This window comes from Lissotriton helveticus, chromosome 7, assembly GCF_964261635.1.
Source record: "Lissotriton helveticus chromosome 7, aLisHel1.1, whole genome shotgun sequence".
Taxonomy (NCBI): Eukaryota; Metazoa; Chordata; class Amphibia; order Caudata; family Salamandridae; genus Lissotriton; species Lissotriton helveticus.
Genome location: NC_136068.1, coordinates 434,680,569 through 434,698,552, shown reverse-complemented (window position 1 = coordinate 434,698,552; position 17,984 = coordinate 434,680,569). Strand labels below are relative to the sequence as shown.

General features: G+C 50.3%; 1 protein-coding gene across 1 annotated transcript in view; it reads right to left on the bottom strand.

The window, feature by feature from the left end:
* Positions 1 to 17,092, bottom strand: part of LOC144768558 (large neutral amino acids transporter small subunit 4-like) — a 460,965-nt gene extending 443,873 nt beyond the window's left edge. Inside the window, exon 1 of the mRNA XM_078652331.1 lies at positions 16,717 to 17,092. The gene's annotated coding sequence lies outside the window, so the exon portion shown is untranslated. The remainder of the gene's footprint in view (positions 1 to 16,716) is intronic.
* Between the last annotated feature and the right edge of the window lie 892 nt (positions 17,093 to 17,984).

The window sequence follows — 17,984 nt, the reverse complement described above, 5'->3', positions numbered from 1 at the left end:
CAGAATGAAATTTGTTCCCGTTTTGCGGGTACTTTACCTAGATAGGACTGTATGTTCTGTGGTGTAATTTTATTTGTGTTCCCCTGATGAGGGGTCAGCTGTGCAATTTTAATTGCTGGTTGGACTGTTGAAGTCCGCATTACATATTGGACTACTTGTCTATGTATTTTAATTAGTTGTTTTAGCTGTGCTAAAAGATCTGGTGCAGGCATTTCTTCAATGTCTGGATGTGGTGTGTATCCGGCTAGGACCGGCCACGTTGCTCCTGGTCTACCTAGTGGACCGAGCCTGGTGATGTGATTATTATGTTTTAGGGCGCCATTAAACAAGAGAAGGTGCTCTTGGTATTTGAGTGGTATTTCCACCTCCTCGAAAGGAGTATACTCATTCGGAGGTTCCTCTATTTTGTAATAGTGGAAGTCATTTGTTACAGCGTTTGCTGCTGGAAAGTTTATCCATGAATAGAATACCTCTGTCTGCCGATATTCGTGTGCCTCAATTATGAAGTATGACTGTACCACCTCTCGGTGTCAGCCCATTTTCTATAAGTTTTAAAGTTATAGTTTTTCTTATGTTGACCGGGATTAGTATTGCGTCCGGGTCTTGCTGTAGGAGACTATTGTCAGCTGCTAGGAGTTGAGCTGCTACTCTAACTGTCTCCCTTTCTACTTCACTGTCTGACATTTTACTGACAAGAAGATTTTGTTTATTTGCAGATCAGGTTTCTACGGAAACAAAGATTAGATGCACAATATTTTGGAACAGTGTATCCTTCAACGTTGAATAAACCAAGAACCATACATAGGAGTCTCCTCCTACGAAGTTTGGCGGATATAACCTTTCACCCACTCCAGACGTCTTTGGAGTATTATGGGGAAAAGGGTCTGAGTGAAAAAGCACGACTGAGTTACTCTAAATGTCTTACGTTAGATTTATCGCCTATCCAAAACGTTGGGCGCCATGTAGTGTAGTTCCTATTTTCCCAATAGGTTCTGCGCATTGGAATAATATCTTCAATAGTATAGACGTAGGACTGTGGTTAACTAGGTCTTCTACCGACGATATTAGACTTAAAGTTTATGTGTGCCAGCTAGCTCAGAGGTCACTAGAAACTTTCTCGAATAGACAAGGAGGAGTTTAACCTCCCTGGATAGACAAGAAGGGATTTAGTTTCTGACAACCATAGAACATGACAACTTTGCTCTCCCCTAATCAAGAGTATATCTCTAGAGTCGTGTGAAAACAAAAGACAACTTATTTTACTCAGTCAGTACGTGCATTCTTAGTTTCACCAGTTTGTAGAGAAAAGGAAGAGACGGGCGTGTTCAATAAAAATGTGTTATTTATTGATCAGTCTCTTTTCTCATACAAGAGAAATGAATCGCTATTATTGCAATACTTAAGGTTAAGTACAGTGCATACAGTAAAAGCAGAATTATAAAATAATACTGTAAAAGCATTGATATGGTTTCTTAGCCATATGATACTTTAAAATGGATAAAATAGATACATACTTATATACATTGACTAATCGTACTCACTGGTGCTTCTAACTACGCCTACCCCAGTGTACCTGACCTAAGTCTAATACGTGGGAGGGAGTAGATAAGTAGCAGTTTAAGTTAAGTTTGCTTTGCCAAGGATCTGCTTCAAGAATTCTCTGTAAGGGGTTATTCAGTTCAGTACCTGGGATTTAGAAGGCTGGAGGGCTGGTATCTCTATCTCAGGGCTTGATATCCCAGCTGCCTGCGAGGGCGGCTGGAAACGCCGGAGGCTGGATTTCTCGGCAGGAGAAAAGGCAGCGTCTCTCTCTCAGCGCGTCAAAAGGGAGGGGCAGCGTCTATGGGCTTCGCAGTCAGCTGGGCTCCTCGGCAAGTCTCGCTGCTCCAATCTTGTCACCACCACCGTGTGTTTGCTTAAGGCAATGTCGGTATTATTTATACCTGAAAGGTGCCGAGATTGACGTAAGGATGGACATAAATACGTCAATAAGGATGTCATAAGAACTGGCCGTTCGCACATTCTTTACTGAAGTTCTCGGCTAAATCAAAACAATGGCTGCGGGGATTTCCCAGGTCGCTGTAGGTTTAATTTGTTTTGAGAACTCCGTATGCCTATTAGGGGGCTGGAGAAATAGTGCGTGCCTAATGAGATGGCATGCGCTATGACCTAATCAGATAACGGGCTTCTGTGCCGTTGTATGGCCAATCAGATAACGGGTTTTTGTGCCGTTGAATGGCTGCTAGTTAATTATTAACCAGACGAGGGTCAGAAATAGGGGGATCGATACAGTACCCATAGTAAATACATCACAGGGTTACTTCAATCCATACCCTTGGATGTATTCCATCTTTACAATAGATCTCCTGCCTATACCAACGTTCTACTACCTGTTCCTTGATTGTTGCTGACTTTACACCCCCCACCACCTTACACAATCTACCCTCACCCCCCACCCTGACTTTCCCCCCATCCCACCCTCCTCCCACCACCCACCAAATGAGGCCCAGGGGCTAACAGTCCCTGTCTTGTATGGCGTACCGCCCCCCCCACCCCCGGGGAAGAAGAGAAGATAAAGAACTAACATTTTGTTTTTTTAACCTAAATGCTTGTATTGTACACACTCTTTTCAAAATTTACGAACCCCCCGACAAGCAGATGTGAAGCCCCCTATCAGTGATTATTCTGATACTTTGACTACAGTGAACCCAAATATTTTTTAGCCTCTATTTCAGAAACAAAAACTTTGTCTGGCTTTTAACTATTACTTTCAATTTTGCCGGGTTATGCAAGTATATAGTGGCCCCTTTGTTCTGAAAGCCAGGTATAAGCTGTCGCAAATGCCAGCGCTTAGAAACAGTGGCCGGACAAAAGTCAGGTCGGACAAAAAAAGTACAGTCCTTTGCGACCCCCTTCTTATCTGGTCTGGCCAGTGAAAATATATCCTCTCTAGCAAGAAAATTATTGAAACAAACAAAAATCGCTCTTGGATATTCTTCAGGTCCAGCTACTGGTCGCGGTTTTTTTACTGTGAAGGACGTCCTATGCGCTCTCTGTATCTCTCTAGACCAGTCCCATGTAACCAACTCCGGAAATGCTTCCTGTAAAAGTTCAGCAATGAATTTCCGTACATCAGACCCCTCCTTCTTCTCCGGTATACCTAGAAAGTGCAGGTTATTCCGACGCGCACGGTTCTCCAACTCGGCCAATTTAAAACCAATATCAGCTCGATATATTCCTTCATGCCTTTTAGTTCAGTTTTCTGAGTTACCGCTTCGTGCTCTAAAGCCGAAATTCTGGCCTCTGCTTCTGTCACTCTAGCCATGGTGTCTGAGCAGATTTTGATAACTCGGCACAAGGCATTTTTTACCCTACTACAGGTCGCTTGAGTTCTCTTGTTCTCAGCTTTTATCTCCTCTCTGTGGCACATCATTGTTTTATAAATTGTGAAGAGGATGATCTCCTGTGGCTGGCCTTCCATAGATACATCTTGTTGAGCATTCGCTTTATCAGGGAGCAGAACTGCTTCTGAGCTTTCACCACTGCACTGATTTACTTCACCCATTAGGGTTTTCTTAGATTGACTCGGTTTTTTCTTCACTCTTCTTACTGTAGCTGCGCTCACATTCGGGGATACCGGATTTGATGTTGTACCATCTTCTGAATTACTCACCTCTTCATAGTCAGACCACCTCTTATTTGCAATAATACGTTCATCCGAGGAAAGATCAGATAATGAAAAGAACTTTTCAATTGCTTCCTGCGATCCTCTAAGATCTTGTGAGGCAGCTCCATCATTCAATGCCCAAGAGTCTATGCCTGCCACTAGTTTATCCAAACTGCCCGATGGAATTTCTTTAGAGGCAGGGACTGCATCTCCCATAGTACCTCCCTCTGCTCCCAAACCCGAAGGCACTTCGAGCTCCGCTCCTTGTACTAATGGGGAATGTACACCGGGATTGATTACGGTGTCTGTACCTGTTATGACCCCTTGTTCCAGCATTTCTTCGACTGTTTCACCATTTATTATACTGTCACTGGGGTCCTTGCCCGCTCCCCTCATGATTGGTCGCTCAAACATCTCGGGCACTGTCACACTACCCGGCTTTACAACCCAGGAGCCAGTCTTAGCTTTAGGGGTACTAGGGCCCTAGGGCCCCTACCTTCTTAACCTGTTTGCGCTGCTCGCCTGGCTGTAAATCACCAGCTATAGCCTCTTCCGCCTCATCAGTTTCCCTGCCTTTACCTCGCAGCGTCTTTACCTTAGGCGGCATGTCCTTCTTTTTTACTCGTGACCCGCCTCCTCCGCGGCAACGAACAACACCGAGTTGGGGGCACAAGAAGAAAATTGGGAGACGCCAAGCCAGCAGCCTCTGAGCCCAGAGCAGCCCCGCCGTCATCGGGTATCAGCAAACCGTTTCCCCGGCAAGATTGCAAGCGCTTTGGATACACGATCAGTCACAGGTGAGCACTCCACTCTCCTCACGCCGCACCACGTCTTGCAGCTCCACTATTCCTTTGCCCTCTCTCCGGGGAGTTACTGCCCAATACCGGCGGTTCACTCTCGGCTCCCCGCCAGGGCTTTATCCCGAGCAGTCGGTCATAAAAATAAAGCTGCAAGCCACCGGGACGGCAGTCGTTCTTCCGACGTCCTTATCCATATCCTTGTCAGGGAAAAAAAGACCACCGCTACTTCTCCTCCACCTCCGGGAGCCGAGAGCGAGCTGCTCACACAGCCCACGCCACGGACGCCATTTTGCCTTGAAGCTTTCAAAGCCCACAAGCTACAGAGGGCCTCCTCGGCACAATACTGAGCACCCTGTGAGCTCTTGATTAAATCTGGAGGGCACCCCTCCATGTACCTTTCAGGGGTGAGGGAGTGGCTCAAGTTTCGCTACGCCACTGTATTGGGACGACTGAGGCGGTGCACGTCCTCCTGCAGTAGAGATGTCTTGGGCGCTCAGCGTTTCTCTCATTGGACACCGTCCATGCCTTTGCCCTCGTCTAGTCTCCTCTCCATGCTCTGTGTTTATATCTTGCCTCTCATGATCTCACTCCAGTGCCCTAGGACACACAGCTTTGTTTAGAGATAAACAGGTGAGATGTGTCCGGCCACTGGATTTGCTGCGTTGATGAGGAAAGACTCCCCTGAGCTGGATCCGACCTGTGGTACGCCCCGCCAAGTGTCGCCTAGGCACAGCTTTGAGCACGAGCCGACCAAATACCTATCCGAAAATTAAAATCACTATTTTTTTAATAAAAAGGCGGGGAAGGTAATATTTTGATGAACTAATTTTGATTCCACGTAAGTGAAGCCAAATATTACTTCCCACTACATCTCTAAAAAGGGAACAAACCACAAACAAGAGCAAAACGTGGGCAATGTCCTCAAACTGACGCAGGGGCCTGTAAGGTGATCATGTCAGACGGAAGCGGTCGGTGTGCGATCATCTCGCGCAGGGCTTTAAGTGGGCCGGGTCTCACCGGTGCTGAGCACCAGCAGTTTTTTAAAGGGGCCTCGAAACGGGTCTCTATCAGGTTCTGTTTTGTGCCCTGGCACAGGCGGACTGCAGTGACAGCAGGCATATCGAAGTACACGGGCTCACACTGCTCACTTCTCACAAGTGAAATTAGGGCATGAGGTAATATCAGGTGAGGGATGCCAGTTGAGTGTTTCTTTCTTTTCTTTATAAAGTTATGAAGGGGAAAGGAAATCCTTTGTAGAGAGCCATTTTCTCTCTGGATTTCCCCATCTCTTTTTGAAATTCCGGAGCAGCAACATCGTTGCGATGTCACCAGGGCTTTAAGTGAAAGCTTTTTCAATATTACATACAAGCCATAGTTGATGCTTATTTATCTTCTGTAACTAACAACCATTGAACAAAGCCAATAGTCCTGACTTTTAGGTATGTTGTTACTTGTTGTATCAAATATCTGGATGCAGTGACAGAAACAGCAAAATACAAGTCGAAGGGCACACTATGCTAAGCACAGAATTTTAGCTAACGTGTTTTTAAGCCACACCCTCAATTACATTGGCCACGTCTCTTTGAGAGACCCCCCTAGTTTTGTCATTCCGCTTAAAACCCTGATCTCGCGCTAAACCAAGCACAGATCTATTCGCCGAGAGAGATGCGTTCGATGAATAATATTTGCATCTAAGACCTCTATCACATTTCCTATCCGAAATACACATCGGTAGCTCTGCATTTACTAGGATTGGGCATTACCACGTTTAATTGGAATTTCCACGCTAATCATAGTTTTCCTCCGAGGAAAGGAACATTGCAAAACAAATCTTTGATGCTGCACAGATTCCACGGATTTTGGCCCAGATCCTTGTACTGGGGTGAATGTATGACATTGTTCTACATTCTGTCCATCAACTGTGTTTTTTGCAATTTCCACAGATTCCAAGGCTTATAAAAAGCTTTGTTCATGACGTGGCAAACGTGATGCGTGGTCCATCTCTTGCCTTCTAGTGATATGGGCAGTTAATGTTACCAGCATGCTCGAGAATACATAATAAAGCAGGTTAAGGAGATGTTCAGGGCCGGGGATGTAATATTTGGTATCCCATTGGGCAGAATTCAGAGGGCTTGCCTATTGGACGTCTCAGACGGGCCCACAGCGGCCCGGCCCACTTCAGAAGAGGCTAACCTCGGCTTCAGCAGGCAGAAGGGGCAGCACTTGAAGGAAAGCTGCTGTTAGAAATGCACCCATCTCTCTGCGTATGGAGACAATCAGAAAGGGTCTCAATAAAGTGCTTAACTGTTTATCCTGTCATGACCTCTGGCTATTTGAACTGACAGCCTCAAGATATTTACTGAATGTAAAACAAAAAAGAAATGGAGATCTCGATTGCTAAACGAAAATATACGTTTAAGGAAATGCAATGAAATTAATACGAGGAAAAGAGAATTAAAAGGGCAGGGGACCATGACAGTAATAGCAGCTAATGTATATTGCAAAAATAAAGATGGAAATAAGGGCTATTTACAGGATTGAAAAATAACGAGAGAAAGCTTTAGAGGAAAATGGAGAAAGAAAACCGTATACCTAGCTAAGTGTTTTGTGATCGACTCCTCTCATCAGGAGATATAGAGCACCACAATGCCCAAGTCGGTGACAGATTTTCAGAATAAAAAAATACAATGTAACCGATCTCTATATAGGGTAAGTGTATAGACATTTAACATGGACATCCTGTCCTAGACCCAGTGTTCCCGAATCTACGTTCACACTTGTAGTAAAGCATGTTATTCCAGATATAATCCATTGCCGGAAAACGATCGGATAGGATGGTCACTGATCTCATATGTACCTGTCTTCAAATGGAACAAAAAGCCATTTTTAGGGCTCGGGCCTAGCGTACACTGCGTAAGCAGTGTGGGCGTGGCCCAGAGTCCTTTTCTCTGCGTTTTGGAAATGGACCTTGCATTCTACAACCCTCGTGCCATTGTGGAATCCAAGGTCCAATTTAATTGGCCTTCAGGTGCGTGCTGTTTTGAAACAGAACACGCAATAGGCCATAGGGGGCCGCGTAGCTCCGCCCATGGCCTATTGGTGTCTGTTACGCGCACCAGAGGCCATATGTTTTGAATTATCGCGGCTTGACAGCCGTGATATGTCAAAATATCTGCTCGCAGTGGCGCACGTGCACCAGCATTAGTGCAGCACAAGGAGAGGGGGCTTCCAGCATGGCCAGAGACGAAGCCGCAGACGCTCAGGTGCCAAGACTGCACCAGCGCATCACTAATAGTGCAGCACGAGAAAAGGGGGGCCTCCGACACTCCTCTTTATCCTGCCTTTCCCTCATGTTGTCTTCCCTGGCGCACTCATGCAGAGAAGGCGTCATCCGACAACGCCACCAGCCACCTATTGTTCCTATTCATGAAGCGCTGACACCTTCTGGTAAAGTTTGCGCTATATAAAAATGCACCCATGCCCCCCGTGGAGTCTCCAACACTGTGTCCCGCAACCACCCCCCACCCCCTTTCACCTCAACCGCCCATGACAACAACCCCCAACGTCCCGCGCAGACTGGACTCTGAGCCAAACACCCTCCATCCATCGCACAAACTGCACACCCGCATATGAGGGGAGGGGAATTGCCGAAATGACAGAAGACCCGACCATAGCATCGTGTGCTGGAGTGCGAACCGCGTCCTGGATTAGCTGCCGCCCCCCTCCCCCACGTGGTCCTCGTGTCCACCCCACCCGTCACCCGCAACGGGCTCCCACTCCACACCAAGAGCATGCCCACGCCCCTAACCCAGGACTCCATTGGCGCCTCCGTGCCAAGTGGTGCTTCCCCGCGCACCGCGATACAAATGGAAGCCAGTAAACCTTGTTCACAAGAATAGAGCGCGCCAGGTAACAGCAGTCGGAAGTGGGGAAATACCTTCAAACACTCCCGCACTTCCCTGATATATTAGTAGAGTTAGGCAGACACACAGGCTCGGTGAATGAGCGCTGGATGAACTTAAAATGAAACCTCTTGGCGTATTTAAAGAAACACCGAGTAGTTGAGATAACCGCATGGGAACATTGAGCAATCTTACGGTAAAGTGAAGAAACACGATAAGCCAACAAGCGTATTGGGTAGCATAAATAAATGTTTGTAGCATGTTTATAGCGTATGCACCGTAAGTGAGGAACCAGAGTTGTGTATCGTTAAATTGTAAGTAATACCTACCTAACCCTATACAGTGTGTGTTTGATCACGGGATACCCAGCCTTGCCCCCAATGCTCGTTCACCCCCCTGATATACCGCCCACCGTGAACTGCTTCCCCACTACGTGCTCTCGATCATATTTTCTGTATTAAGAACATTACTCTGCAAACTGTGAGGGAAATGTCACTGCCGCCCCACGAAACCCCCACTGCGCTGAGGAAAGTGCCAGCCCCCCCACCCTGAACCATACGCAAGAAGCACCTGTACAGCAGGAGGTGCAGCAGGGGAGGGTGAGGCTTTGCAGACATACAGCACGCATGAAGCATTTTTAGGTCTCGTGGCGTAACAGCGCGTCAGCGCTGTGTCCGCCAGGAGATCTTTTGTTGCTGACTGTGCTTCCCAGGAGACAGCACCTGGCCGCGCGCATCTCGCAAAAGGCGATCGGCGCAGGCCACGCGCGCGTGAATGCGCTCGCCGTGGCTGTCTTCTGGGAAGCGCAAACATACACAGGCACACCTCCCCCTGCACGCATGCGCACACATACACAAGCACGCGCACACATACACAAGCACACATACACGCACGGAGAGACATCCCCCCCACCCCTTCGCCGTCGCACACACAGACACACACACACGCACACATACAGACATCCCCCCCCCCTTCCCCGCTCACCGGCACTCCGGACTTGTGCAGCCTCCTACCGCGGGGCTCTCCCTCGGGCATGGGAGCCCCGCGTCACCACTGCTCCTCCAGGCACTCCGTGGGCGCGGGCTTCACAAAACGGAAGTCCAGCCCCACGATACGTTTCGTTTTGCGTGCGCACGTCTTCTGAGGTTGTGGGGCCAGGAAAGTGGTCTATGGTGCCCTGCTTGGCCGAATGCTCTTCCCGTGTCATGGCGGTGCTGGGGCTCCCGTCCAGGGGGAGAGACGTCCACTACAAAGTTTGCACAGCACTATAAATGTGACCCCAACCAGTCCGCTCCTACAAGAGAGGGGTATGTCCCCGCCACACGGGAACATGTCCCAGGTCCGCCAACTGTGCCCCCCAGTCGGGCCCCACAGGATGTCGTAGGAGTGACTGCCTACTCACTTCAAATGCGGCCTGACCTGACACCAGAATCCGTTCAGGAGAGAGAGGAGCTCCCGAAAGGGGAAGAGGACCACTGACTCAACAGGGATAGCTCTGCTCTGTGACACAAGGCCAGGGAGACCCCTGCGCAGCACACAAAGCAGCTCACACCCACCCACTGCATCCGAGGTCCGATCTGACCACTGATTATGTGCCAAAACAGGTGGGGGAGAGAGATGCGAGAGGCAATCCTAGGCCAGAGCGAGGGGAGGGCGCACCGCAAGGTCACCAGGCTACCTCTCCCCTCCATAATGACCTCCAGTATAGCACTCACTGCCACACCCCATCAAGCAGGAATTACACGCCGGGCTCGATGTTACCTCCAAGGGACAAGAGTCCAAAGCCCCCCTAGTGCGGAGGCCGGCCGAGCACCCACAGCTGCACTGAAGATGTATCGCAGTCCAACACTGCTGCTCTCTCCCCCCGCACGTGGCCTGAACAGCCCACCGAAGTGGGGGCAGGGTGTAATACTTGGGGATCCACTAGCACTCCCCGGATATGGCTACCGAGAGACCCCCAAAGGCAGCGGGCCGCCCGGGCTCAAGGCCGACCTTGTCCAGTGGAATTGCTTGGGGGGGGGGGAATGGGTCTCTGAAACCTCACCAGGCATGCCCACCCCCTCCAAAGTCGGCACTCCAGCATCGCGTTCCCCACCACATTTCAGCAGATAGGGGCCAGCAGCCAGGGCTAAAAGTCCGCCAAGCCTGGCAGGGCAGCGCCCAGCTCCGGTCATTCTCGCAGCTGGCTCGGCTCACACCGTGCCACCTCGGATTCACCCATGAGGCCCGCCGGCCACGCACCTCCACACAACGGGCTGGATGACACCTGGCGCTGTATAATGTCACCGCCGTTTGGTACTCGCGGCTCTCAGCCCCTCATTGCAGCATTCCCACAGTAGTTTAGGACATCGAGGCAGGATAAATCAAGGATTTCAATGACGGGCTCAGCGGAGCTTGCCTACAGTGCGGCCGCTATGTCGGCTGGCTAGGCCACACCCCCCCCAGTGGAAATACTTTTACAGAGTCTTTCCCAAATACCATCAACCTCCAGTCCGTGCCTGAGGTGCATCATCAGAGCTGTGTGAATAATGACAGCTGTGAGCCCGTGCCGAAGGTGCATCATCAGAGCTGTGTGAATAATAACAGCTGTGAGCCCGTGCCTGAGATGCATCATCAGAGCTTTGTGAATATTAACTGTCAGCCCCGTGCCTGAGGTGCATCATCAGAGCTGTGTGAATAATGACAGCTGTGAGCCCGTGCCGGAGGTGCATCATCAGAGCTGTGTGAATAATAACAGCTGTGAGCCTGTGGCTGAGGTGCATCATCAGAGCTGTGTGAATAATACTGCGTCAGCCCCGTGCGTGAGGTGCATCATTAGAGCTGTGTGAATAACAGCTGTGAGCCCGTGCCTAAGGTGCACCATCAGAGCTGTGTGAATAATAACAGCTGTGAGCCCGTGCCTAAGGTGCACCATTAGAGCTGTGTGAATAATAACAGCTGTGAGTCCGTGCCAAAGGTGCATCATCAGAGCTGTGTGAATAATAACAGCTGTGAGCCGTGCCTGAGGTGCATCATCAGAGCTTTGTGAATAATAACTGTGTCAGCCCCGTGCTGAGGTGCATAATAACTGCGTCAGCCCCGTGGTGAGGTGCGTCATTAGAGCTGCGTGAATAATAACAGCTGTGAGCCCGTGCATGAGGTGCATCATCAGAGCTTTGTGAATAATAACTGTGTCAGCCCCGTGCGTGAGGTGCATCATTAGAGCTGCGTGAATAATAACAGCTGTGAGCAACAGCACTCTTGCACACACTCAAACTGCTCACCAATTCAAAGTATGCTAAAAAATTTATGCAACGCATTGTCATACACAATGCCAATAACTCAAACTTTAATGCTGCGAGACCTATTGCATTGCAAATGCTTGTTTCTTTTTGGTCCCACTCTGTATTAGATCGCACCCGACCCCCGCCCTCTCCTGTCCTCTGAGCGCCTGCCGAACTGCACCCCAACCCAAACGGCATCAGAAGGATGAAAGGCCCCCGTGCGACCACCCCCTAATGCAAGGTCTCTACCCCCATCTTCTCCCGTGCACCGCCGACCAGCCCCCGCCCCGATCCTCCACCTCCATGGAACCCCGCATTCCGGGACGCCACCCCCCACTGGCGCCCCTCCTGCACCCATCCCCTTTCAGCCCCCTCCCTCACCATGCGACCTCCCACCTCCCTCACCATCCAAACTACGAGCCCAACTCCGCCCCACCTAAAACTCAGGCCCTCTCCCCAATTAGCCCCCCAGCACCTCGACCACGGCAAACAACCTCCATCCTCACTGACTGGTGACCATACCGCATCCCCCCGCCCTGCGTGCCTCAGCAATGTCCGTCAAGTGGCCCTTGGCTCCGGCCCCAGCCCCAGGCGGAACCGCAACCACCCGCCCCGTGGAACAGCACACCCTCCAATCCTGGTCCCCTTGGCCACGCTCCCTCCATGCCTTCATTTATTTTATTCTATTTATTGTCGAGGGCAATTGTCTGCGCAGCACCCCCGCCTCCGTCGCCCTCAGCCATCCCGCATCCTCAACTGCAATCCCCCCTTCCACAGAGCCCGACCCCACGCCTTGTGTGTGGGGGGAGTTCCAGCGCCCACAGACTGCACTCCAACCGGCCCCAGAAGGATGAAAGGCCCCTACATCTCTAATTGGTGCCCCAAGCCGCCCTCTTCTAGCACTCATGCATGGCCACGCCTGACCTGCACAGACAACCCCCCAACACCCCCTATTCTGCCCCCCCCCACCCCCCCAGCCCCGAGCTCCTGCAGGCCTCACGCTCGACACTGCACTGCCCCTTATTCCCCAGGCGTCAATGGGCAAGAAAACTGGGCCTCGTATGCAAACCAAGTACACCAGCGGCTCCCCCATCTTCAGAAGCTCGCCTCTGCCATAGGTAATACGGCGATATTGCTGACAATGACATATAACAGATTTATAATTATTGCGCCGTAGCACTGCTTTGCTATGCCCTACTGTTCCTGTGGTGACTGCCCCCCCCTTCACCAATGTCTGAGTTATGTGCTTGACTTGCCCACTCTGCGCGCGCCATGTCCCTCTAATTGTTCCTTTGAAAACGTCACCGAGCAGGACATGTGCTGATCTCCATCAAACAAACCCCCCTCTCCTTCTGCCACCCTCTGCACTCCCGGCATATTCAAACAATATGCGTTTTCCCAAATATTTTATTAAGCAAAAAAATGAAACCGATATTTTAATTCATAGGCAAAGAGGGGTGGAGTGGGTTTAGACAGGCATCACAAAAGGTGGCGTTATAGAAAATATGCCTGAGTGTGACTGCAGTGTGAGTGCAGAGTGAGAGTGAGTGCAGAGTGAGTGCAGTGAGTGTGACTGCAGAGTGAGTGCAGAGTGAGTGCAGAGTGAGTGCGAGTGCAGAGTGAGTGCAGAGTGAGTGCAGAGTGAGTGTGAGTGCAGAGTGAGTGCAGAGTGAGAGTGAGTGCAGAATGAGAGTGAGTGCAGAGTGAGAGTGAGTGCAGAGTGAGAGTGACTGCAGAGTGTGAGTGACTGCAGTGTGTGAGTGACTGCAGAGTGACTTCAGTGTGTGAGTGACTGCAAAGTGACTGCAGAGTGACTGCAGTGTGTGAGTGACTGCAGAGTGACTGCAGTATGTGAGTGACTGCAGAGTGACTGCAGTGTGTGAGTGACTGCAGTGTGTGAGTGACTGCAGAGTGACTGCAGAGTGACTGCAGTGTGTGAGTGACTGCAGAGTAACTGCAGAGTGACTGCAGTGTGTGAGTGACTGCAGAGTGACTGCAGAGTGAGAGTGACTGCGGAGGGACTGCTGAGTGAGAGTGACTGTAGAGTGACTGCAGAGTGAGAGTGACTGCAGAGTCACTGTCTATGTGTGCGGGACCTCCATTGGTAAAGCGCTGAGATGCCCCTGGGTGAGTCATGCGCTATAAAAGATCCCATAACATAACATAACATAACTGCAGAGTGACTGCAGAGCGAGCGTGTCTGTAGAGTGACTGCAGAGTGAGAGTGACTGCAGAGTTAGAGTGACTGCAGAGTGAGAGTTCCAGAGAGAGCAGGGTATGCTTGTGCGCTTACACGGTGCACTGACACACAGGAGCTAAAACAAAGAACAGCTGAACACGTGTCTTGGGAGCTTCATTGAGGCAGCCGGCCCTCTGTGAGGGGAGCAGCAAGGAGGGGACGCCCCAACCAATCAAGCGCAACTACTTACAACCTACTGTACGATTACAACACAGGGCAAAGGGCAGAGCTAGGTCTTTTCGTATTACGTAGGGTGAGCAGTGTGTGAGTGTGTAGGGTGAGCAGTGTGTGAGTGTGTAAGGTAAGCAGTGTGCGAGTGTGCAGGGTGAGCAGTCTTTGAGCATGCAGGGTGAGTAGTGTGTGAGTATGCAGGGTTAACAGTGGGTGAGCGTGTAAGGTGAGCAGTGTGGGAGCGTGTAGGGTGAACAGTGTGTGAGCGTGTAGGGTGAGCCGTGTGTGAGTGTGTAGGGTGAGCAGTGTGTGAGTGTGTAGGGTGAGCAGTGTGTGAGTGTGCAGGGTGAGCAGTGTGTGAGTGTGTAGGGTGAGCAGTGTGAGAGTGTGTAGGGTGAGCAGTGTGTGTGTGTAGGGTGAACAGTGTGTGAGTGTGCAGGGTGAAAAGTGTGTGAGTGTGCAGGGTGAAGAGTGTGTGAGTGTGCAGGGTGAACAGTGTGTGAGTGTGCAGGGTGAACAGTGTATGAGTGTGCAGGGTGAACAGTGTGTGAGTGTGCAGGGTGAGCAGTGTGTGTGTGTGCAGGGTGAACATTGTGTGAGTGTGCAGGGTGAGCAGTGTGTGAGTGTGCAGGGTGAACAGTGTGTGAGTGTACAGGGTGAACAGTGTGTGAGTGAACAGGGTGAACAGTGTGTGAGTGTGCAGGGTGAACAGTGTGTGAGTGTGCAGGGTGAGCAGTGTGTGTGTGTGCAGGGTGAACATTGTGTGAGTGTGTAGGGTGAGCAGTGTGTGAGTGTGTAGGGGCAGTGTGTGAGTGTGCAGGGTATGCACTCGAACTAAGTCCACCACACACACACACACATAAGACCACACACATAAGACCACACACATAAGACCACGCACATAAGACCACGCACATAAGACCACACACATAAGACCATACACATAAGACCACACACACCACACACACACCACACACACACACCACTCTTACCACCACACACTCACCACCACACACTCACCACCACACACGCAACCACACACAAACACCACCAGCCGTCAGTGCACGCTTTCACTGGGCACAAACTCCAACAGCCGTCAGTGCAGGCTTCCACGAGGCACACACACACACCACCAGCCATCAGTGCACACTTTCACCAGGCACACACAACACCAGCCGACAGTGCATGCTTTCACCAGGCGCACACACCACTAGCCATCAGTGCACGCTTTCACCAGGCACACACACCACCAGCCGCCAGTGCACGCTTCCACCAGGCACACACACCTGCAGCCGGCAGTGCACTCTTCCACCAAGCACACACACCACCAGCCATCAGTGCACAATTTCTACAGGCACACACACCACCAGCCATCAGTGGACACATCAATTGTTAACGCAGCCACAATTAACTATTGTAGCAATAACAGTATGGTGCACTTTACTTTTAAACATATTCATCTAAAGCGCAGCATGCCACCATTGCTACAATTCCAATCCAACCCACATAATTCCACTACACACCACATGCATACACTCCATAACACATGGCTAAAAGACATTGCCATTTACAATGCCATTACCTCTACCTCAAATAAATCCGAGACCTATTGCATTTCCAATGCTTGTTTTCAGTGTTATGGTATACCCCACCTTACATCTTGAGACACAGTACGGCTGGTGACCTTACCATTTAACCCAGGCAGGGAAGTAGCTTTACAATGAAGTGGCTTCTGCGCACTGGCCACAGATCTTAGTGTCTTTGTCCCAGACCCCCTTATCCCGAGGATTTGGCTTTTAAATCACAGGCCTCAGAGTCTCACACATGAATGATCTTCGAGGGTTCAGTGCCTCAGGCACAGACCTTACGGCAGAATCTAACAGTGGGCCATCCTGCTCGCTGGCCTCCTCCGGCATTCCTGTCTGTGGGATCTCACGCTCTAAGGCACCGATCTTTCATCTTCAGCGTCTCAGATCTTACTAACTTCAGTGTATCGGGCACAGATCTTGCCACCCTCACGAGCTCATGATCAGAAAGCCTTGACAACTGGGTCACACAAACAAACCTTCCTGACCCAGTAACCGGCAACATTCCCGAAACGCACGGTCTTAATTTCAGATCCGCCCTTTTTCACCCTGGGGGTCTCAGGCAGAGGCCTTCCAATTCACAGGGTCAAACATTATTGGATCTGTCAGGGTCTGTCAGGGTCTGATGCCTGGACCAAGCATCCCTAACTTCACAGTCCCCGATTCTTGACCACCAGATCATGCACACTCCTACGTGACCTGCGGGTCTTAGACTTTCCTGACTGCAACACTCCAAGCACAAACATCCCGACATCCCAGTCACACGCAGCCTTTCTTGGCATGAACGTGTAAGGAACGGATGGCGCTTGAGACCCTCAGAATGTCTGGAATCCCTGGACTCGGACACAAACCTCCATCATATCAGGAGAACACTTTCTGGCCTTATGTGAAAATGTTTCTGACCTCGGCGTCCTGTGTACAGGCCTCCCTGGCCTCATGGGTACAGGCCTCCCTGGCATCAGGCCTTTCACCTTTTAAAAGTTATACCGTATTATTTAGACTTCAGTCCAGTAAGTGAATAAAACGGGTGACTTCTCCAGTTTCGTCAATCACAATTGCTCCAATACAATTTGTAATGTATGACCTACCTTGGGCAGTGGCGGCTCCAGACCGGTAGAAATCCAGGTGTGATGAACGTGTCCTCACATCTGTAGATATCCTGGTTCAGTGGTGCCTCCCGACTCCCTCCCTGGTATTTGAAGTCCACAGGCGACTGTGACGTCGGCAGGCTATAGATGCGTATGTGCGACGACGCTGTACGTTGGTGGCGATCTGGGCCTCGGGTAGCAGATACTTGTCTGTTTGTGACGTCCTCGTATGCGATGGGGACAGTGACGTAACAAAGGTGGGGGCCCACAAGCTACAGAGGGCCTCCTCGGCACAGTACTGAGCACCCTGTGAGCTCTTGATTAAATCTGGAGGGGGCCCCTCCATGTACCTAGCAGGGGTGAGGGAGTGGCTCAAGTTTCGTTACGCCACTGGATGGGGACGCACTGAGGCGGTGCACGTCCTCCTGCAGTACAGACGTCTTGGGTGCTCAGCGTTTCTCTCATTGGACACCGTCCATGCCTTTGCCCTCGTCTCGTCTCGTCTCCATGCTCTGTGTTTATATCTTGCCTCTCAGGATCTCACTCCAGTGCCCTAGGACACACAGCTTTGTTTAGAGATAAACAGGTGAGATGTGTCCGGTCACTGGATGTGCTGGGTTGATGAGGTAAGACTCCCCTGAGCTGGATCCGACCTGTGGTACGCCCTGCCAAGTGTCGCGTAGGCACAGCTTCGAGCACGAGCCCACACAAAACCAATCCGAAAATTAAAATCACTATTTTTTTTTATAAAAAGGCGGGGAAGGTAATATTTTGATGAACACATTTTGATTCCACAAAGTGAAGCTAAATATTACTTCCCACCACATCTCTAACAAGCATTGGCAAAGCCAATAGGTGTCGCTTTTGGGACCGTATAAGTGTTTAGCTATGCAACAGTTGATGTTGTTGCACCAGGGATATTGTGCTGCTTAACTAAATACTTATAAGGTCCCAAAGGCGAGACGTATTGGCTATGATAATGTTTACAACAGGGGGCGCAGTGTACAAAAGTGTGTAGGCTAAGAAATCATTTCAACAGGGGATAATCAATAGCTACGCTCCCTTGCCAAATCTGAGATTTGTAAGTAAGCACTGTAGGAGAGTAGGGTCTGCTTCCTATGGTCACACCCACTTTTTGCTGTGATTCTCTGGTTTTTCGACTTTAATGTGGCTGTGGGCCTGCTGATCAGACCCACAGCCCAGCTGTTCTCTCTCTAAATTGATATCATGTACTTTAGGTACATACCAGATTGGTTACTGGGTCACTC